We start from the raw sequence: 13027 nt of genomic DNA, 5'->3' as shown, positions 1-13027 counted from the left end.
AAGGCCAATGAGAAGTTGCCAGACAGTATTTGCATACCCCGCCCCCGGACATACGAGTATAAAGGCAAGGAAATACTATGAGTTCATTCAAGATTTTTCTGAGGAGCCGGGAGTGTTCCGGCCACCTCAGTGGCTCGGCTCAGCGACGTGGCTGGAAGGACACAACGTCTCGTTCCCTCCATCAGGGAACGGAGGTTACATACGCAACCTAGATGTTCCCCATCTGTCGCTCACTTCTTGTTGAAGAAGCGACACTAGGGGTCCACTTCAAATCATGCCATGCCGTGAACCGTGTACATGTACTGCTGACACAGGAGCGGGAAGGTATTTCACGTGCCAAGATGACCAAATGTAACAGGCTGCACGTACCCTTCCCCAATGCCCCATCAAAGATATTGGAATCCTTCTAGTTACCCAAGCAGGGGAACAAGGCGACGCTTGCCAACCTGGGATGGGCCGAGCCTAGCCGGGCCTCTTTTCTCTCTGTTTCACTTAAAGCTACGGCTGGGGCCCTTACCGCATCGTCAGAAGGGGTCTTACCCATTTTCCTATTCTTTCAGGGGGAAAAGACCCTGCAGAGACCACATCTGCCCAGGGAGGGGAGGTAATGTGGCGAAATACATCACATGATCCTCTTCGGTTACATGAATGGCGCGGTGGTAGATCCATCCTCAAGGAGGGGGGAGTTGCTACAACACGGCGACCGGGGGGCAGCTGGGACTGCCCAGGGGAGACGCGGGTCCGCTCGTAAGGGGACCGTACCGTGGAAAATACACACAGGAGGAGTCCGAGTATGAGGCCTGATCTGTGGAGCACCTTTCCCAGTGCAGGGTAGATTTGAGATACCCGCAGTGGATTGGGTCGGCGAATTCCTCTGCTGAATTGCAGACCCACAGGGCTAGGGAGGAACAGGCATGGCCAGGAGGGATTTAACCTTCGTACGCCTCTTAGGAACCTAATGACTAAGTCATGCTTACCCAGAGACTTGCCATGTGCAAGAAGGCTCACTGGGGGAAATGCGTACTTGTGCAGCCCCGAGGGCCAGCTGTGTGCCAGTGCGTCTGCCCCGAGGGGAGCCTCTGTTCAGGCATACCAGAGTGGGCAGGAGGACTCTCGGTAGGAAAACACAGCCTTGCCGAATCGATTCCAAATCAGCTGTATTGCCTTGGGGTGGAGCCTCCACTCTCCGCCAGGCAAGCGTTGTCGTGACAGCGTGTCCGCTACCACATTGAGGTTGCCAGGGATATGAGTGGCGCGCAGCGACCTGAGTCGGTGCTGGCTCCAAAGGAGGAGACGACGGGCGAGTCACACCACTGATGAACACTGCCATCTAGTGGTTTGAACAATAAATTAATTTGACTCCTACACACCGGCCCCATAATTGTAATAATGTAAATTCACAATTAATCAACAAATACATAAAAAGGAGCCATGATTGTCTTTGTATGGGAGTCTGTATTTAAAGTATAAGCCATCTCAAGATGTACAGCCCTGCTTGCCATGCAGGTAAAAATTACCCCATAGCATTTAACTGTTCCTCGACCTCTCTTGATTTCAATGAGTCCAAAGTAGTCAACACCAACATTTGTGAAAAGTGGTAAATCAGGTAAAACTCTCTCTGCTGGCAAGTCAGACATTATTTGCTCTCCAACCTTTCCTTGAAGACGACGACATATGACGCAATCAGAGATTATTTTCCGACAAGCAGAATTAGCGCTAGTTATCCAATAACGCTTACGGAGAAATGACAACATGTACTGTAATTTCTTTCTGCATGGCCCAGTTGCTGATGTACATGCTTCAAGATCAGTTGAGAAATAGCCAGGTCCTTAGACAATATAATTGGACATCTTTCTTCCTCAGGCATGGCAGCCTTAGCAAGTCTCCCTGCTACTCTCAAAACACCATTTTCCAACACTGGATCAAGTCTAAAGATGTCACTTTTTTCTTGACAGTTGCTCCTGCTTTCAATGCAATGATCTCATCAGAAAATCTCTCTTGTTGATAATACTGAATAATAGCGGTTTCTGCTCTCATGAGATCATCAGCAGTCAATGATTTGACATCCAATTTGGCCTTCATCTTTCTTGTTGCATGAAATCTATTTGCTTCAGTGTCTGGAACATCTTTTGCACAAGTAGACTTGTAAAGCCCTCCTCTGTTTCACAAGCTGCACAAGCATCTCCTTGACCTTGAGAATCCATGCTACAGAGGTTTTAAGTCTCGCAAAATCAGAAAAAAATCTTAGAAACTGACTGGTAGGAGACTTTAAAACCTGACAGGCAAAGGCATGTGCAGTGCATTCCACTTTTACTTCTGGGTCATCTGGAGGTATTGACAACTGATTTATGTTGGACTTGGGCCATTCATCTTTGTCCTTTAAAAGAAAATCAGGTCTGTTATGCCATCTCTTACATGCTAAAACTTCCTCAGCACAAAGACCCCTAGATGCCTCATCAACTGGATTCAAACGTGACTTTATGTGCCTCCATTGCACAACATCTGTTGAGTCTCTTATGACAGCAACTCTATTTGCTTGGTTTCATTCTGAATATATCTTAGTACAGTCATGCTGTCTGTCCAGAACACAGATCAGTCCAAATTAATCTGCAACTCCCTTTTTAGAATTCTATCTACTCGTACAGCGAGAACAGCAGCCGTAAGTTCCAACCTTGGGATTGTCATCTGTTTTAATGGAACAACTCTTGATTTACCTAACATAAATGCAACTGCAGTCCTTTTTCCACTATTCACCAACCTCAAGTATGACACTGTCCCATAGCCACACTCGCTGGCATCAGAGAAGTGGTGGAGCTGAGCATGTTCAGATGGTCCAAAGTCCTTGGGCTTTACACACCGGTCTACTTTCAGTTCTGCTATACAATGCAAGTTAGCCAGCCATCTTGTCCATCGCTGAGAGAAGACCTGTGGAATCTTGTCATCCCAGCCAACTTTGCACTTGCACATTTCTTGGAGCACCTGATTTACAGGCAGAGTGAATGGTGAAAGAATCACCAAGGGGTCATAGACGGAACTAACCAAAGACAACATGACACGTCTTGTGTGAGGATGCTCCATTATGGATAACCTAAAGGTGAATTTATCCCTTTCAGTGCACCAGTGCAGACCAAGTACTCTTTCCATGGGTAGATCATCTTTATCCAAATGAAGCTCTTTTATTACCTTTGATCTATGTTCCTCTGGAATTCTGGCCATAATGATGCGACTTACTCATCCATTTTGACAATTGAAATCCTCCCTTGGCACAAGAAAGCAATAAGATTGTTATGAAGTGCTTCAGCTTCTGTAGGCAAAGATGTTAAACAGTCATCCATATAAAAGTTCTGAAGAATAGTATTTAAAAGGATCAAACTGTTCTTGATGGTCTTGTACAATCCTCCTCAATGCATAGTTAGCACAGCTGGGAGATGACACTGCTCCAAAAAGATGAACTTTAATCCTATATTCCATAGCATTCTGTGAAACATCACCACTAGGATACCACAAAAAACGCCACATGTTTCTGAGAAACCTTTACCTGATGAAACATGGCTTTTATATCAGCTATCAAAGCAACAGGCTCCTGTCTGAACCTCGTAAGAAAGGGACCCTGCAGCAGCTGACCATTCAGAGAAGTTCCCTTAAAAACTGCACCACAATCAAACACTACTCTTAGAGTTTTCTTTTTTGGATGATATACACTGTGGTTTGGTATGTACCAAACCTTACCATCTTCTTGTTTCAACTGGTGAGGTGGTACTACCTCTGCATATCCCTTATCAATAACTTCAGACAGAACAGAAGTATACTTTTGCTGATATTCACGATTTCTTGACCACAAACCTGCAAAGTAGCTAGAGCATTTTACATTACGGGTAATGTGATGGTTTGCTTTTGGTTTCTATGTGAACCTTTACTTACATGTACAATCTTCAAGCACCCAAAACAGGATCCATTTTCTTATAATATGCTCAGTTTTTCTCTGTGTGTCATGTTCTTTAGACAAGAACACCTTTCCAATGAATGGCAGCTTTTACAGACAATACACATTTTACTGTTGTCTTTTGGTTGAGCAGGACTAAAACAGGTATTTTGTACTTCAGATGGACACAACTCTGAAACAGTATGAACAGCTGCAACAGTTGCAAGTCCTTTACTGGTAGATTTAGGCTTAGCTTTGACATGAAATAAAGATGATACCTGTCCACTGTGTAGATCTCCAAACAATGGATCAGAAAGAATCTTTACCTGATGCCCAATAAACATGACCAAATCAGAAAACATGGCCCTTTTGCCGCGACGCTCCTGTAGCTCACAGGCAACAGCTCTTCACTTTTCTCGAAATCTGTAAGGCAGCTTCATCGCAATAAGTCGAAGGTTAGATGGAACATTCATTTCGTCCATATGTTACATTATAACAGCTTCTCAGAAATATTGAAAAAGCATCAACGTCTTCAAACTTTATCATAGGCCAGCTCATGACCTTCTCCATATATGCTGCTGTTACTTTAATTTCACTACCAAAATATCCTTGATCAGCTCTCATATTGTGACAACTACGGACTAACTCTCTTGGCTTGTTCAAAAGCTCTAATAAAAGAGCCATACTGCAATGGATCTCCATCAAACTCCAATATCCTTCGAGGTGGAAGAGAAACCAGAGCTTGCTGTTGAAGCAGTTGAGCAGTATTGTTGTTTTGCTGCTGTACAACATCATACAAATAGGACTCTGAGTAGAAATGTGAGTGGTAATTTGAGGATTTAACAAATGATGTGTATGAATGTTATCTTCAGATCCGTAGGGACCTAAATTTGGCTGCTTTTCAAATGCAAGTTTACAGTGCCTTGAAGCTGGTACTTGAGTTTGCATGCTTAATCTCTCCTTTGGACGTACAATCAAATTGTCACGTTGAAAACTTACATCTCTTTGTTGTAAAGACACCTTTGGGTTAGAGCATTTATTTGATGTACATGATTTTACATGCTTCACATAATATGCATTCATTGGATCCTCTTCCTCACTCATTCCTTCAATACTTCCTTCACTTGATTCCAGCACAGACAACTTTGCACTAGCCGCAGCTAATTTTGATTCCATTTGTAATTGTTCCTTTTCTCTCCGCAGTTTCTCCTTTTGTCTTTGGAGATCTTCCTCTTTGGCCTCAAGAACATGCAATTTCTTTAATGCAGCTACAGATTGCAAAAGGGCTACCTTTTCTGCTTTAGCTTTGAGACGAGCAGATGCAGTGCTTGTAGCCTTCGATGAACCAGATGAGGAGTGGGTTTTAAAGCATGATCCTTTCTTTGAAGCATTGGATACACTGTCATCAGGACTTATATATAAATCCATCATCATATAAAACTCCAGCATCTGATAACCATTGTTTGACATCGGTGATAAACTCATTATTTTCTTTCATTTTGCCAACAATCCACCTTTGTTGCTGTTTATACTCCGTTTGAAGCATTGGCATTTCCAGACATGAATTATGAGTTTCAATGGTAACTTTGCACAGTGTTTCAAAACTCCTGAAATATTTTTGCACATCAGAAACGGTTTCTTTTGTCACTTTTCCAGAAAGAAGATCATTGACCCTTTGTTTAACTTTATTTGCTTGAGTGAACTTTGATTTGCATTGCCTTTGCAGAGTCTCAATAGACAATGAAACACCTTTGTCAGTAATTTTCCTTACTCTTTTCTCCGTTTCAACAGCACCGTTTCTTTCAATAACAGCATGGCACTGAACTACTTTCAACATCTTCGGCATCGTTCTTTGTACTCGTGATTTCATCATCATTCATTTTTCCAATAACACTCATTGCGCACATTAGCACATTTCCTTTAAAAGTGTGTTCAATAAGCAAGCCACAAAGCGAAGAAAATAATACTGAGAGTGAGATCCATTTCAACACAACAAAATGCTGCAAGCCAAAAGCATTGTTGATAGTAGCAACATAAACATTCGAACTCAGGCTGCGATTCAAACGTCATCCTGTATCATCATCATCATCTCATAATTCAATAATATCGCTCAAACAAGAGAGATTCACTCACCGGCGTTTCGTAAGGCTTCGGAGACTTCTCCGTATTCTCAAGTTGAAAGAACTAACACTGTTTCAAGATGGAAAGACTCTGCAACAAATCAGGTAAGCGATCCACACTCCAACAGTAGTTACTCACTCTGCCATATGCGGAAGCCGAAGCCTTTCCATTCACAGAATTCCTCCTTCCATTCCATTGCACAAGGAGACTCTATTCCAAACTATATCCTCTTAGTCTGAAAAAGTTCTTTCTTTTGTCCGGGATGGTTCTTATTTTTGTGGTGGCTTTTTCCTATAAGCCAGGGCCAGGTGGTAAGATGTTCTTTAAGCATAGTTCGTAATAAACAATGTCCACACATCTATATTCATTTCAACTCCTTTGCTGTCTTTTTAATGAAATATATATATATATATATATATATATATATATATATATATATATATATATATATATATATATATATATACCTTACATTGTGTCACACATTGCTTTATGTTGCTCTATGGTAAGAACCATTTGTTCCCGCCACCTGTGCTGATACAACCCATGGGAAGTTTAAATAACAAGCTAAATTAACAGGTGACCACACCCACACCACTGGTGAACACTGCCATCTAGTGGTTTGAACAATAATTTCATCCCAACCCAATTTGGAGGTGTCGGTCATGACTAGGACGCTTTGGGACACCTGCTGCAAGGGTACTCCTGCCCGAAGAAACCAGAGGTCTGTCCAGGGTTTGAGTGTTCGGCGGCAGGCGGGGATGACTATCACATGGTGCGTGCTCGTCTCAGGACTCTGGTCTGAAGCCAGTGCTGAAGCGGTCTCATATGCATCAACCCCAGCGCCGCGACCGCCGTGGAGGGATGCCATATGCCCCAGAAGCCTCTGGAAAAGTTTTCAAGGAACCGCTGCGCCCAGCCTGAAGGAGGTGAGGCATTTCAACACTGACTGAGCACGCTCGTTGGTGAGTCGTGCTGACATTGAGACAGAGTCTAACTCCACGCCAAGAAAAAAGATGCTCTGAACCGGGGTGAGCTTGCTCTTGTCCCAGTTGACCTGAAGTCAAGTCAAGTCAATTTTATTTGTATAGCGCCTTTCACAACACACATCGTTTCAAAGCAGCTTTACAGAAGATCAGCATTAACAGACAATATAACTGTAATGTCTATAAAGTTGATGAATCATCATTGTGTAATTTAGATAAAATACGATTCTTAATCGTGTTTAAAAATAATTAAATAATAACTGTATTAATAACCCCAGTGAGCAAGCTGTAGGCGAATGTGGCAAGGAACACAAAACTCCATAAGATGTAGATTAATGGAGAAAAACAACCTTGGGAGAAACCAGACTCACTGTGTGGGCCAGTTCCCCTCTGGCTAACATTATGAATGTGATGTAAATATTACTTCTGTATAGTTAAAATCATGGTTTAAAATTATTAAACTAAGTACAGTCAGGTCCATAAATATTGGGACATCGACACAATTCTAATCTTTTTGGCTCTATACACCACCACAATGGATTTGAAATGAAACGAACTGCAGACTTTCAGCTTTAATTTGAGGGTATTTACATCCAAATCAGGTGAACGGTGTAGGAATTACAACAGTTTGTATATGTGCCTCCCACTTTTTAAGAGACCAAAAGTAATGGGACAGATAACATTCCACTTCTTTCCCTTAAAAAACTCTTTGGTTGCTTTCGCAGTATGCTTCGGGTCATTGTCCATCTGTACTGTGAAGCGCCTTCCAATGAGTTCTGAAGCATTTGGCTGAATATGAGCAGATAATATTGCCCGAAACACTTCAGAATTCATCCTGCTGCTTCAGTCAGAGGAACTGGAACAGGTGTGTAACTCACAGCTGATTGCAACAGGACCGTAGGCTGCGAAGAAAATTTTTGAATGAACTCATAGTATTTCCTCGCCTTTATACCCGTATGTCCGGGGGCAGGGTATGCAAATACTGTCTGCCAACTTCTCATTGGCCTTTTTTCATGCATCAGAGGCATATTTGGCGCTCAAGAGAGACCGCTAGTGTCGCTTCTTCGACACTACGTCGAAGTGAGCAACAGAAGGGGAAACCCAGTTAAATATTATACAATACTGAATTATTATTGGGGGACCCAGTCAAGTTTATTATTAATAATAAAATACTAAATAATTATTACTATTATTTTAAGGATGTGATTGTTTTTACTTTAGTAATTTATTTGTCATATTGTAACTTCCTTTATTCCTGCTATGTTTATTTTACACAGTTTTTTTCTGTCTGTTTTAATAATCCTTTAATGGATTTGACTAAAAACTATATTACATTATGTTATACTGTAATATATAAATATGCATCAACATTTATTTAGATTGGTAATTAATTATTAGTTTTGACGGCTTTATGTCAAGTGTTTATCTTTGTTGACTGATTTACTGAGGTGACATTATTATTAAATTAGAAGATTGTACATGGAGTGTAGAACGTTTCATTTGTTGGTATGAGTCAATGATCACACCGAATGTAACTGACTGTATTTAATTGAAAAGATAATTTGTTGGTAAATATTGTGTTATCATCTGCAGGTAATGTTTTCATCTATGTGTAATCAATAGGTGTTTGACTTCATGCAGCGCTGTGTGATACGTTCAGGGTTTGACTTGAAGCAGTGCCATGTTTAGAAATGTTGTGTGACTTGAGATGGCGTCAGTGCCGCGTCACCGTGATGTATGCCATTAAAGTACCTTGTGAGCGATTCAAGAGCAGCCGGCTGGCACAGGATGTCGGTACACGATCCGTTCCACCTGCACGATTCGTTCTACGCATGCATAGTAGACGCAGTAGAAAACGCACATGCGCAAATGATCATTCTGTTTTGCGACGCTGATTTTAGTGGTGGGAAGTTCGGATCATTTTACTGACTCGGATCTTTGAGTCTCGTTCAGCAAAATGAACGAATCTTTTTTCGAGTCATTTCGTTCATTTCAGCAGAATATAATTAAATGTCATGTTAAATAGCCCAAAACATCAAGTAGTCTACTTACGAAAATGTTGATTCAATTTGAAATAAATAAATAAAAATAAACTATAGGGTAATGCAGCCAAAGCCAATTTATAAGAAACCGAAATGTTAATTTATTAATTGGGTCTTAAGTTTAAGCTATTGCAGTTAGTTCACCTCACCTCCTTATTCTCCGCCTCTTGTGTCATCGGGTTCGAACTTCAAAACTTTAAAAATACTTAGTTGTCGATGTCGACTCGTCAGTGTCTGTGTGTGGGCCGTGTGGTGTGACACAGCAGCCAATGCACTCACTGACTGCATGCACATGCAGCATACCGGTCCGGATCCGGAAAGATAAATGATTAGTTCAAGTCTCGACTCTCGAGTCTTCGGGTTTGGGTTCGGCCGGGTCCGAGTCTTTCGTTCTTCCTGTCAGTCCCATAGAGACTATGCTGTCAGTACCGGAAAGAGAAATGATTAGTTCGTCTCTTCGGTTCGAGTCGTTCGTTCTTCAAGTCAGACTCACAAACCCATAGCACAGCACTATGCAGAGACAGAAATGATTAGTTCATCTTTCGAGTCTGAGTCCTTCGTTCTTTTGTCACGTGACAGCCCTATTAAATACTTAACCTAGTTCATAATTCACATCATTCTTACAAACATGTTGTAGTTAGTTTTTTATTTGATTTTTACTTTTACAGTTACATGTTACGTTTCTGGTCTCAAATTGTATCTTTTTTCATATGTATTTGTGAATTTCTGTCATGAAGATTCTTTTCTATAACATTGAATGTAGTAATGTAGAATGTAGTATTCATGCATTTTTCCATTCACTATGTTTTTTAGTCCATAAAAATCACCTAAAAAGTCTACGAGTTGTTTTGTGAAAAGTCACAGTATATAACTTAAATATGCAGTTATTTAATAAACCTATGAAACCTACACCTTTGTAACATAGCTTATTACAACACTGTACACACTATATTGACTGGATGTTTATTGTTTGTTTATTTTTTGCCAACAATGCTTTAAAAAAAATTGGATAACTATCCAAAAAGGAATTAAATAAAAATAAATAAAAAATAAATAAGAATGAAAAGGACACTATAAAGCCACAGAGTAACCATATAACTTAAATCACAATATGCAAAATGCATAGTGCTATGGGTTTGTGAGTCTGACTTGAAGAACTCGAAACCGAAGAGATGAACTAATCATTTCTCTTTCCGGTACTGACAGCATAGTCTCTATGGGACTGACAGGAAGAACGAAAGACTCGGACCCGGCCGAACCCGAAGACTCGCGAAAGATGAACTAATCATTTATGACTTCATGTACCTTATGCGATGTTGCGCGCATGCGCGGTCAACACAAAATGAACGAATCACTCTCTGAGACAACTCGGTAGTCCCGAGTCATATTAAAGATTCGTTCAAAATGAACGAATCGTTCATGAACGACACATCACTAGCTGATTTTGATTTACGACACTGCACGATCTGTTCCACGCAAATGGAATGTAAAAACTTGAAACTGATATATTATATAGATTTATACAACATGTTACGTCACGTGATATATTCAAAAATAGAAGATCGTAACAAACAGTTCAAGTCAAGTGGGTTTATTGTCATTTCAAACAAAGCATTTCATATACATCCATATACATCCATGTTGATGGATCATGATGACCAAATGAAAGCATGGAGGGTGCTGAAGGAGTCAATGAAGTGCTATGCCATAGAGCCTTTAACGTTCATTTTTGAAAACATCCAGGACATGGAAACCTTCATGATTATTTGCAAAGACACCCTCAACCTGAGAGTAAATGCTGGAGTTGGGGTGCACAGTCACCCATATACATTTTGTTAGTGTGAGTGTATCTGGGTGACTGTGCACCCCACACTCTGCGTGTGTTTGTGTGTGCGTGTGTGAGAGAGATAATTTTTTACTCTTAAATAAAGATACTCAAAAAGTGTACTTCACTACCGTTCACCGCTGGTCTCATGTCACTTCTGTGTGTACACATGCTTCTTTCGAGTCATTTCCATTGTCAGTTTGAAATACTCTATAACGTTTCCCCAGACTTGTTTGTAGTTCTTTCTTCATGTAAGTGCAGATAGTCTAGGCAGAAATGCATATTATGTTCCTTATAGTCTTCTGTAAACAACATTGAAGGGATTATTTTCATCATTTAGATTATATAGATATTAGCCTATATAGACCCATACTAATACAAAATTACTCAACTTAAAAGTTAACTAATACTAGCAGCTTTTAATTATAAAAAACGACACAAACCGTCTTTGACAATACTACTGACCTCAGACCAAAACACGGTAAATTAAGCCTAATACCATACAGCAATGAATCGCAAAGGAGAGTATGGAGGAAACTGATCATGTATGTTCATGTAACAACTCACAACTCCTTTATTATTTTGGATTGGCAACCACGTAAACACATCGTAATGCATAGCGTAAGCTACATTTAAAAGCATCAAAATAGACCCGCTGTGAAATGTTAAACACAATACAACTGACGTTACACAAATATGCCGCAAGTTGTGCCGCCTGGCCGTCAAGTATTTCATCGCATGCATGGTACCGATAGTGTAGGAAAACCGTGACGTTTTCTACTACGTAATTACGCGCATGCGTAGAACGAATCTTGCAGGTGGAACGGATTGTGTATGCAGCTTTTCCAGAGTGGCTGCAAGAGCTCTGATGATGTCACAACATATTTGTGATTGGCCAGAATCACAGATGACAACGGTAGCGTGTGTTTCATGGGATGGTATGAATATCAAATGACACATACTTTTACTACTTCAGCTATGTCAGTGTGTGGCAGAAATAAGAGTAGTATAGTGGTATGCCATTACCAGGGTGTTTATTATGACAACTCCAGTTCCAATAAACTCTTGCTAATTCATGTTTTTATAACAGCACGTTATTTATCTCATATTATATGTTTATCATAGTAATATCATGTTTGTTCATAAAAACAATTCAAAATTACAAAAAATATGGACTCCTTTATTGGTATCAAAATAATTTGACTTTTATTGGACTTTCTCTTGTACACACAGAAGGCGCTGTATTGAGAAGAACTTAACCTTTTCAGATCAGTAATGTTTTCGGTTTTTATATGTAAATTTAAATCCTGAGTTCTGATATCGACTTCATCTGTAATAAACAAAGCAATCATCGTGGGACCTTCCGTGACTAATGTGGGTTCAGCACACATCGTGAAACAGAATGTGTCTGGCTTGATGGCTCCGTTTTCAACTCCTCCCGTGACTAGGCTGATGTCACTTTGTGGAATTATTTGTGATTTTTGCACCTGAGAATTTTTTTTTTTCGGAGATTGATTTCAGAGGCTTATGTATAAATCTTGTATGTTTAATGTTCTTTCATTAGAATTAATCGTTAAACAGGATTCATCCGGATTTTCACAAATTAAGATATTAACATAACAATGAACACATAGGCTATATCTTGGTGATAAACAGTTTAAGGTAGCTACAAGTATCTTGCTGTTAATATATAACTCTTCTAAACTGCTTAATTGACCTAAATTCACTTCCATCATACATTAGATTTGTGTTGGGGAAGTTCAAATATGTTTTCGGGACAAACATTCTTAGATGTCAGGATATTTTGCAGGAATTTGGACCCAAGTGCTGGGATGCTAAACAGAGTTTTTATGAAAAAAAAAAAAAAAAAATGCAAACCAAAAACTCACAGTAAAATTAATAGAACCAATTTGAAACTAAGAAAATAAACAAGACACCAACTGGAGAAACAGACTAGGAATGACTGACTAACTAAACTCACAAAACGATCTAACAGACACAAGAGGGTTGAAAGCACAGTATGTAGAGGGAGAGCACATGAGGAACAAGTGATGACAATCAACACAACAAGGATCAGATGAGGAGGTGTGGCAAGGTGTAATGTGGAGGCAGAGTAAGGAGAGCACATGGC

At 40.2% G+C, this 13027-nt stretch overlaps 1 protein-coding gene across 8 annotated transcripts in view; it reads left to right on the top strand.

Moving 5' to 3' along the window:
- LOC127650627 (NACHT, LRR and PYD domains-containing protein 3-like) overlaps nucleotides 1-13027 on the top strand; it is a 710662-nt gene that overhangs the window by 207977 nt on the left and 489658 nt on the right. The window lies entirely within an intron of this gene.

Source organism: Xyrauchen texanus, chromosome 10 (assembly GCF_025860055.1).
Source record: "Xyrauchen texanus isolate HMW12.3.18 chromosome 10, RBS_HiC_50CHRs, whole genome shotgun sequence".
Taxonomy (NCBI): domain Eukaryota; kingdom Metazoa; phylum Chordata; class Actinopteri; order Cypriniformes; family Catostomidae; genus Xyrauchen; species Xyrauchen texanus.
This window is presented reverse-complemented; position numbering and strand designations above follow the sequence as displayed.